Raw genomic sequence first — 10,634 nt, 5'->3', positions numbered from 1 at the left:
CCACCCGCTCTTCCTTGCACCTTGCGGGAGTAAGGCCTCGAGATCCGCCATTCCAAGGAAAAGACGCTGAACCTGTCTCTGGGCAAGCAAAGAAGGGGACCAAACAGACTACAGACTGTGAACACTGTCAGCTCTCCGGCGCTCTGCAGAAAATCCGGTTAACCAGGGCAGTTAAATCCCTGAAGTACCAGGAAGGAGGTACTCATGGTTTGCCCTCGTCTCAAACCGCTGGTGAACTTTGTCACTTCCTGACTGTAACAAATTCAACTTCAAATTGTCCTTTAAACAATCTTTAAGGAACACCAGGGATAATAAAAGCTTATCTAGCTTGGGCAGCCGGGAGAAGAATTCACTTCTTTAACTAGGGAGACCACAACACCCAATCTCAGCAGGAAGCCGTTACAGAAGCCTGACCTCTCCCGTGACCCTCAAGGAGCTGAGGAATAGAACATATTCAAGGGAGGATCTCGTAAGATAAGAGTGAGCCTCCCCCCCACCCCCCGAAAAACGTAGCTTTCTCGACATAAGGAAAGTCATTTTCAGGCCCTCAGCCATCTGTGTTGGGGAAAGAATGGAAGAATACAGCCACTATCAGGCCAGGAGAGAAACTAGTCGTATTCAAAAGTGGAGATTGACTTGCTCACACTCTTGAGTTATCTCTGCGGATCAAACCCCTTTGGGCAGTCAGATAGTAAGACCCCACAGTGGCCAGAGAATTTGATGGGGGAATGCGAGGTTCTATGTCTCAGGTAGTCGAAGAATGAATCAGGTGGACAAAGGAGAGTAGTAAAAAAGCCATGTAAGTTTATTAAACAAGGATACAGAAACAGCCCTCGAAGTGTGAAGGGTCCGATAGGGTTCCACTGAGGAGCTTTTAGGAGATGGTCTTTATGACAGCTAATACAGGGAACTTAAATCTTTTTAACATCTCTTGCTAGTACCATTGACTAAGGACTAGTGATAGCCCCTCTCTATGGCAAACTTCTTTCTACGGTCACAGAGTAGCTGTTAAGTAACAAGACCCTCACCTCTGACACCTGGGACTGGATGGTCTGGTTTATTCCCCTTATTCTCTGGTTTCCTTCATCTCCCACATTTTGAATTCTGGGAGCTGATCCCCTGGCCCCCTACCTACTCTCTCCCTACCCTAGCCCCACCTGTCCCTTACTTGAATTTGATGATATTGACTCTTGCCAGCCCTGGTGACTTTGAATCCTGAACTAAGTCATCTTAAGAGGACCTTTGCTAATTCCATGCTGTATTCCATTGCACAAGCCCCTTCATGAGTACATATGCACGCTTACCTTAAAACTTCCTGATTTTGCTACTGGGGAGCACACTGTTTTGGGAAACATCCCTGGTGTTCCCCTTTACTTGCTGTCGTAAAACCCTTCCTTTCCCATTCTTTGGCTTGGTTGTGCCTTTGGCTCCACACCTGCCAGACCAAATCTAGATTTCAGAAATGGAGGATATGGAGTGGTTAACTCCTACCTGGAAGGTGGGGGACCATGTTCAGGGGAGCTTCACAGAGGAGATGCCCCTTCAACACTCAAGTATCACGCAGAAGGTTGATGTTAAGGGCGCACTCACAGCAAAGGGTAGTGGGCAGTCCTGGCTGACTTCCAGGCCGTGAGGCCCTCTCCCCAACTGGGAACTCTCTGCATGCTGAATTTGGGTGTTCCTTAGAGATGGAGTTAGGAGCCCAAGTCCCACTCAGACCTACTTTTGGGTCTAACTTGCCAACCCCTCTGACTGGCTACTGAATTCGTTGCTTGGGTGAGTGAAATCTCCAGTTCTGCTCTAGATGAATAGCACCTGGCTTACTAGCTGTTTTGGTCCCTGTGCATATTTGCATCCAGTGTCATCGCATGTTACCTTCTTATTTTATTAGTCACTTCTCCGAAGGTTCAAGGGGTGACTCACTTGGCACACCCTCATTTAACTGCTTCATTAAAAGGCTCTTCCTCCTGCACCCTAGTCAACGCATCCATAAGGGTGAAGTCCATTTTTCTCTCTGGTATCGACAATGCCAACTGTGGTTGGCTGCTGCTGAGAGGGTCAGTGTCTTCTGTCTTCCCCAAGGCAGTTCTTATTTCTCAGCTGTCTCTCCTTTTTCCAGGCATCCACGGCCTCCTATCTCACCCAGCTCCTCAGATAAATTTGTCTCCCCCACACAGGGCAATCCTCCATCTAGGAAATGCAAATGTTTTCTGCAGAGAACAAAGCCCTCCCCACTCAGGGATGATATTTGAATGTAGAACAGGATTAGACAGGGTTAAATCTGCTGACCTTTCAGCCCTCTCTTTCCTCCCTGAGATTTTTATTGATTCTGTTTTAAGGTACAGCTTTAAAGTTCAAAGAGCTTGTTTGCCACAGGCCTTGTTCTACAGATTTTTCAGGTGCTATTATTGTGAGAAGAGGGAATAAAGGTATAAAACTATACCTTTAAATTGGAATTAGGAAATTGCTGGTTGATAAAACATGTTTATTGTGTTAGTCATTAATACATTTACAGAGTGATATATGAATTACACGGTAATAAATTAGAAAACCAAATTCAAGGCTAATTAGGAGGAACTAGTACATGTAACAATGCTTTGTAACCCCTGAGAACTATGCAAAAATGAAAGGTGTATTGTTAATATCATTATTACTTATAGCTGTCCTAAATTGATTTTCCTAACTTCGAGGCACTAAGATTAAAAGTCTAGAGATCTTTCAGTTCCTTGTCAGTATAAGATACCAGTAACAAGCAGAGAGTCATTTTCTTCCTTTCCAATTCAATCCTGAACTCTGATCAGTAAGCAGGGCCAGAAATATCAAAACACACATCCATCTCAAACAAGGCTATGCATCCTTTTCAGTGTCAGGACAAAGTTTGGGGACCAAAAAGAAAGGGTTTCTAAATAAAAATCTTTCATGTGACACAGGCATGTCAGGCAAAACATTAGCTACCTGTCGAGCTCATGGGATTGGTCCCACATGAGGACTCTTCCTGTTCCATGGGGTCCCACCTGCCATCAGTAAAGCACTGGGCTGGGTAGTAGTGTACTCAGTTCATCTCTCGAAATAAAAAATGAGGTGGACAAAGTTATCAACATACCCACACCCTCATAGAGTGTGATTTGTGAAATGTGTGATTCTGCAGAGATTTTGTAAAATAGAACACAGAAATATAGAACAGGAGGTAGGGAAGTCTGAGTGAGGAGATTGAAAGAAATGACAAGTGTTTGCATTAATTTGCTTTGTTCCGAGGGTTGTGCCATGCTCATTGATTTATTACAGACTCAACATTAAATTAAATGAGTTAGTAAATGCGTTCCAAGCGCCACTGCCTGCGCATAGTAGGCATCGAAAATGTCATGCCTCCACCACTATCTCTACCCATTGTAATCACCAAACTTATTGCCAAACTTGAAGACAGATCTAGAATAAATTCCCACCAGGAACAGAGACACAATGGAGGGCATGTAAGGATTCTGTTAAAATAACTGCACACCCGTCCTTCAATCAGCACCTGATCTTTGCCCAGGCAGTATTCAAGATGAATCTTGGTCTTTAAGGCAAATCAGCTCTGACATCACATACAGTCTTGAATTAAGCATTAGGAACGAAATTAACCCTATAGACACTCAGAATTCTGGATAGCTAGGGTGGGGGAGGGGGAATGGGTGGATCACATCAGAAATGATCTAGGATTCTAGAATGTAGTTTCAGATAAAAATCAGTTACAGGGTATTCCTGGGTGGCTCAGTGGGTTAAGCATCCGACTTTAGTTTTGGCTCAGGTCGTGATCTTGGGGTTGTGGGATTGAGACCTACCGCCGGCTCTGTGCTCCATGTAGAGTCTGCTTGGGATGCTTTCCCCACCATTCCCATTTGCTGCTCCTCTGCTTGTGCATGAGCGTGCTCTCTCTCTCGCTCTCTCAAATAAATAAATAAATCTTAAAAAAGAAAAATCAGAATCAGTTATGAAGTTGACCAAGTAAACCCAGCATAGAGTAATTGCCATAAAACAAAATTTGACTTCAGGGCAAGGAAAGGACCTTTCTTCTCAAACCATGACCTTAGAGCTAATCGTCATGATGGAAAATAAATTCATAGTTCATCTCCAGCACTTCTATCAACGTGCCCAAAATATTGTAGGCACTCAATATTTGTTAGACAAATGAATCTTAGTTTTTTAGAAGTTTGACAGTCAATTCCAGGTAGAAATGAGATAGATTGGACAGATGTATCTAATCTAACTCCTTCCAGAACTCCACCTAAAACTCATAAGGATGGGGAGAGAGGGAGAAGAAGCAAAGCAACAGAATCTCTGAAGCTAGAAAGCAGTGATAAAGGGCTTGGCAGACTTGACAAAACCAAATGCTAACTTAGTGGCATTGCAAAATCCTCTGGATATGGAGTTGCAAGATGTAGGAGGACTGAAACAAGGAAAATGGTTGTGCTGCAGGCTGGCTGGGATTGAGGACCCAGAGGAGGTCCCACAGGACCAGCCAAGAGGGTCCTAGACTTCATGCAGGGTAGAAATTAAACATGAGCAGAGAGGAGGTGACAGCAGAGTTTACTGAAGACCCAGAGAGAAGAGCACCTGGCTGGCTCGGTCAGTAGAGCATGATCTCGGTCTCAGAGTTGTAAATTCAAGCCTTGCACTGGGTGTAGAGATTACTTGGAAAAATTAAAAAAAAAAAAAAAGAAACCATTGAAGACATAGGAGGAATGCATGCAGACAGAGAATCTGGGAGACTTGGGAAAGAAAGAAGAGGAAGTCTCCTTTATTTGGGGCCTGGGGCTTTTATTGAGTGATTCTGATTTGGTTCACCTATCTTCTCAGCAATCCAGGTACAAAGATGAAGTGTTGTTTACGTGCCCTCCATAAGTCACTTATGCCCTGGAGCCAGGGGCCTTGATGAGCCGGTGGTCTTCAAAACACATTCCTGATGACCCTACACAGTCACTCTTTAGATGCTATCTACGTGCTGGAAGACCCCAAAGAAATCATTAAATCCTGACCTTATGAAGGAGCACATGCATTTATCTGTTCAATAAGGCATGTGTGGGGAGCTGTAGGTCCTAGCAAAAAAGAGAACATACAAAATGACTGAAAAAGCAGTTTTTCCCAGGGTCCCTTTAGATTCTTGTCTCACTTGGGGTTGGAAGCTACTTGAGAAGTAGTTCCACTTTATATCCTCTCGCCTGACTGTTTCTACTGGGTGACAGCCTCTCCGCCTCCCCTAACTGGAAGTGGAGGTGTACCACTTCTCATCCATAGTTCTACGAGCTGGAGACTCTAGTAAGAAAAACCGAAATTAATTAATGTAGGCATACTAAATGCTCACATCCTCTCCCCCAATTCTTCATACGCTAAGCCAAGCCTTACCTTTCAGGCATAAGATGGAAGAAGCCTTCTCTAAGGAAGATGACTAGACCAAGGGGGAAAAACTCTTAAAAATAAAGTGAGGATATGGGGTGGGATGTGGTGAGGGTAGAGGCATAAGATGGAAGAAGCCTTCTCTAAGGAAGATGACTAGACCAAGGGGGAAAAAATCCTTAAAAAATAGTGATATGGGGTGGGATGGGTGAGGGTAGAAGTCCCCAACAAAGATCTCACTTATTACCTTGAGCAATATTCATGGTCAATAGGCTTCAAGCCATCAGCTTTTGCTATCCCACCCTTAAATATGAAGGGAGAAACTAGGATTACCAAACAAAGGAGGAAATCCTCTAAGGTGAAAGATAACCGAAGGACCTAAATTGCCAGATTGGAAGGGCCCACCAAAGACCCAGCTCAATGAATGGCAACAGACACATACCAACAATATTTTTACAAAGGCAAAATTCTCTAAACTTTGAACAGAAAACCATATACAAAGGAGAAGGAATCAGAATGACTTCAGGCTTCTTAACAGCAATGCTGAACCCTGAATTCTGAGAACAATAGAACAATGCCTCCAAATTCTGAAGGAAAATTATTTCCTACTTAGAATTCTACACCCAAACTGTCCATCAAGAATAATAATGGGGCTGGTTCCACCTTGTGGGAACCTGCCAGCTCTCACATCCTGAGAGTGTACTTTTTGTTTTTAATAAACTGCCAGCTTGCAAAAGAAAGAAAAGAAAAGGAAGAAAATTTTCCGAAAACCTTACCTTCCATGCACATTTTCTTAAGAAGCTAAGGGAGGGAGGACATGATAAATCAAAAAGAGAAAGAGTATACACCAAGAAAGAAGAAGGTATGGATTATAGGAAACTATACCCAAGTAAGGAAAGAGGTGACGCTGAGTGCTCAAGGTGCTGGTGTAACCAGCTGTGTTCAGATGTAGACGCATACAGCAACTGCAACTGAAGCCCTGCAGCCCAGAGAGAAGATGCACTGAAAGAGGTTATCATTAAGATGTCAACTGCTTTCATTCCGCTTTTAAAATCTGAGAATGGAATACTTGAATGAGCCTGATCCAGGCTGATTTTTGCATTTGCTTTGCCTTATCCATGTTTTGATGGAGTTTCTATTCTGCCCATCTGTCTCCCCACCCCACTATGACCTACTACAGCCCAGAAACTGTGGACACTATTGAACCTCACAGAAGCTTTGGTTTGACCTACTCCAGAACTGGAAATGCGCCTGGTGGACTTAGAAGCAAAAATAAAAAGCAACCTTCTGCCCCACCCCGACCCCCAGGAGAGTCTTGCCAGATGTCCTATACGTCGCCACTCTGCCAGTGGTCCCACTTATTAAGTTGTATGTTTCCCAGATCTCACTCAGACCTTGCCCACTGATTTCTCCAGAATGTCTTTATATACTTCATGGAAGCTGAAGCCAGACTATGGGCTAGGAAATTCTGTTCAGCTTATCTTTGAGATCATCTAATAATGCCTTCACGCCTTTTCCTACACATCTGGGCTTCTGCTTGCTGTTCAGTTGTTGGGGTTTTATGTTTTTTTTTTTTAAGTCTTTATTTATTTATTTAAGTAATCTCTACACCCAGCGTGAGTTTGAACTCACAACCCTGAGACTAAGCGTCTTTAGTGCCTCTTCCAACGGAGCCAGCCCGATGCCCCGCTGCTCAGTTTTTATATTAACCACATATGGTGGTTGATAAAATATGAGGTAAAAAAACCAATGATAGTGGTATTCCTTAAATATTTTCAATTACTTCCTCTCCAGGGATTTTGGAGATGGTATCCTGAAGATTGAGCCACGAGTAGTAGATTGAAGTGGAAAGCGTCTGTGTTGTAGAAAAGCAGCCTCAATGGGTCAAGGAGCAGCCTGGAGGAAACATCCATCTTCTCTCTGTTTCCATTTCATGCCCCACATCATCCATTTGGCTGTCAAAAATCTTCACTTTCAAATCTTCACCTGCTGCCAACACCTAGAGCCTTTCCAGGAAACAAACTGTCTAAGTGGTAGGAGCATCGCCGCGACAGGGACTAAGGGTGATGATAAGGAGAAGGAGCTGAGTCTAAAAGATAGGCCCTTCTCAATCTTTCCTCGTGGCTGCCCGGTCTGTTGCTTAACATCCTCTGGGGATCCCTGGTGCCCTCAGTGGGATCCCTTAGCATTGCACACAAATGCTCTTTTTAATTTCACCTCCTACTTTGCCAGTTTCACCTGTGGTCCCACAGCCATTTTCTTGTCCGCAGCAATATTCAACTACTTACAATTCCCCTGAATATTGTATTCACTCCTCTGTATTTTGATCATGCCTGGAGGTCTCTTCTTACACACTCCTTCCTTGTCTGCTTAATATCTGCTTATTTTCAAGACTCAATTCAGGCATAACTTCCCAGTAAGACTGCCCCACCCTAGCCACTTGTCCTCCCCAGGCTGGGTTAGATGCGTCTCCCATGCATACCCATGCATGTCACGTTGTATGAAAAGTATTCTTGGGGATGCCTGGGTGGCTTCAGTGGGTTGGGCATCTACCTTCAGTCATGATCCCAGGGTTCTGGGATCAACCCACATTGGGCTTCTGCTCTGTGGGGAGCCTGTTTCTTCCTTCTCAGCCTGCAGCTGCCCCTCTGCTTGTGCTCCTCTCACTCTCACTCTCTCTCAAATAAGTAAATAAAATGTTTTAAAAAATTAATTCACATAATACAGGCATCTTGGCACAATAATGTCACATAATAAGTGCTCATTAAATGTTTTTTTTTTAAAGATTTTATTTGTTTATTTGTCAGAGCGAGCACAAGCAGGGGGGAGAGCAGCAGGCTGAGGGGAGGCAGCGCAGACGCCCCTCTGAGCAGGGGAGCATGATGCGGGACTCGATTCCAGAGCCCTGGGATCATGACTCGAGCTAAAGGCAACGCTTAACCGACTGGGCCACCCAGGCATCCCAGTGGTCATTAACGTTAACTATTATTGACCGTTTATTTCACTTAGTTCTTAGAACAACCCTAACCCTATATATTGTTATTTCACTTATTTTTCCAATCAATAAATAGTTCAGAGTAGTTAATTAACTTGCTCAAATCACAGAATGAAAAATGAATCTGAGGAGCTCCTGGGTGGCTGAGTTAGTTGGCAAGTCTGCCTTTGGCTCAGCCTTCAAGATCCCAGGGTCCTGGATCGAGCCTTCACCAGGCTCCTTCTCAGGAGGGAGTCTGCTGAGATTCTCTCCTCTCTCCCTCCCTCACCTATCCCTGAAATTGTCGTATGCTGCGCTCTCTCTCCCTCTCTCTCATAAATAAATAAAATTTAAAAAAAAAAAAAGAATCTGAGTTTTTAAGCCCATGTTCTTTCTACATTCTTGCTTTCCATAGTCCCGCAGAAGTAACATCATATCCTGCTGTGAGACCTTTTAAAGAGAAGTGTGTACTGGGACAGTGACAAGTTGAGAGTGATAGAGCATAGACGGTGGAGGAGGGGGCAGGGGCAGTAGAGGCTGGTCACAGGCTATGAAGGGTCAAATACTGAAGTTCATAAAATATGTCAGTCCCACTAATTTCGCTCTCATGATATTTAGCTTCTAAGAACTGCTGAAGCAGAACATTCCCTTTGGAGTATACAAAATAAGACAAGCTCTGTGTAAGACATTTTTGGTCTTGCTGAGGTCAATGTGGTGGGGTTTGTTGTTGAGGAGAAGTTCTTGACAATTGCTATGGAGATGCAACATAAGCAAAGAAAAGCAAAACTGTTTGTTTTCTGAAAGCAAAATTAGAGGGAATCACAGTAAATCAAGATTCAATACATAATGTGTTTTAAGGCCTCGGGTCCGCCATTCCAGAGTGAAAAAGGCAGCTGAACCTGTCTCGGGCAACAAAGAAGGGGACCAAACAGACTACAGCTGTGAACTACTGTCAGCTCTCCGGCGCCTCTGCAGAAAATCCGGTTAACCAGGGCGAGTTAAATCCCTGAAGTACCAGGAAGGAGGTACTCATGGTTTGACCCCTGCGTCTCCAAACCGCTGGTGAACTTTGTCACTTCCTGACTGTAACAAATTCAACTTCAAATTGTCCTTTAAACAATCTTTAAGGAACACTCCAGGGGATAATAAAAGCTTATCTAGCTTGGGCAGCCGGAGAAGAATTCACTTCTTTAACTAGGGAGACCACAACACCCAATCTCAGCAGGAAGCCGTTACAGAAGCCTGACCTCTGCCCGTGACCCCTCAAGAATGAGGAATGAAATATCTCAAGGGAGGATCTCGTAAGATAAGAGTGAGCCTCCCCCCCCACCCCCCGAAAAACGTAGCTTTCTCGACATAAGGAAAGTCATTTTAGGCCCTCAGCCATCTTGGGAAAGAATGGAAGAATAAGCAGCCACTATCAGGCCAGGAGAGAAACTAGTCGTATTCAAAAGTGGAGATTGACTTGCTCCACACTCTTGAGTTATCTCTGCAGGATCAAAACCCCTTTGGGCAGTCAGATAGTAGACCCACAGTGGCCAGAGAATTTGATGGGGGAATGCGAGGTTCTTGTCTCACGGAGTCGAAGAATGAATCTCGTGGACAAAGGAGAGTGAGTAAGTAAAGCCATGTAAGTTTATTAAACAAGGATACAGAAACAGCCCTCAGAAGTGTGAAGGGTCCCGATAGGGTTGCCACTGAGGGCTTTTAGGGATGGTCTTTTATAGACAGCTAACCAGGGAACTTAAATCTTTTTAACATCTCTATTGCTAGTACCATTGACTAAGGACTAGTGATAACCCCTTCGATGGCTTACTTCCTTTTTACGGTCACAAGTAGCTGTTATAACAAGACCCCACCTCTGACACCTGGGACTGGATGGTCTGGTTTATTCCCTTATCTCTGGTTTCCTTTCATCTCCCACATTTTGAATTCTGGGAGCTGATCCCCTGGCCCCCTACCTATCTCTCCCTACCTAGCCCCACCTGTCCCTTACTTGAATTTGATGATATTGACTCTTGCCAGCCCTGGTGACTTTGATCTGAACTAAGTCATCTTAAGAGGACCTTTGCCCCAATTCCATGCTGTATTCCCCATTGCACAAGCCCCTTCATGAGTACATATGCACGCTTACCTTAAAACTTCCCTGATTTTGCTACTGGGGAGACACTGTTTTGGGAAACATCCCTGGTGTTCCCCTTTACTTGCTGCAGGTAAAACCCTTCCTTTTCCCATTCTTTGGCTTGGTTGTGTCTTTTGGCTCCACACCTGCCAAGACACAAATCTA

This window comes from Ursus maritimus, unplaced genomic scaffold (genome assembly GCF_017311325.1).
Source record: "Ursus maritimus isolate PB19 unplaced genomic scaffold, ASM1731132v1 scaffold_11, whole genome shotgun sequence".
Lineage (NCBI taxonomy): Eukaryota > Metazoa > Chordata > Mammalia > Carnivora > Ursidae > Ursus > Ursus maritimus.
Note: the sequence above shows the minus strand (reverse complement) of the source record.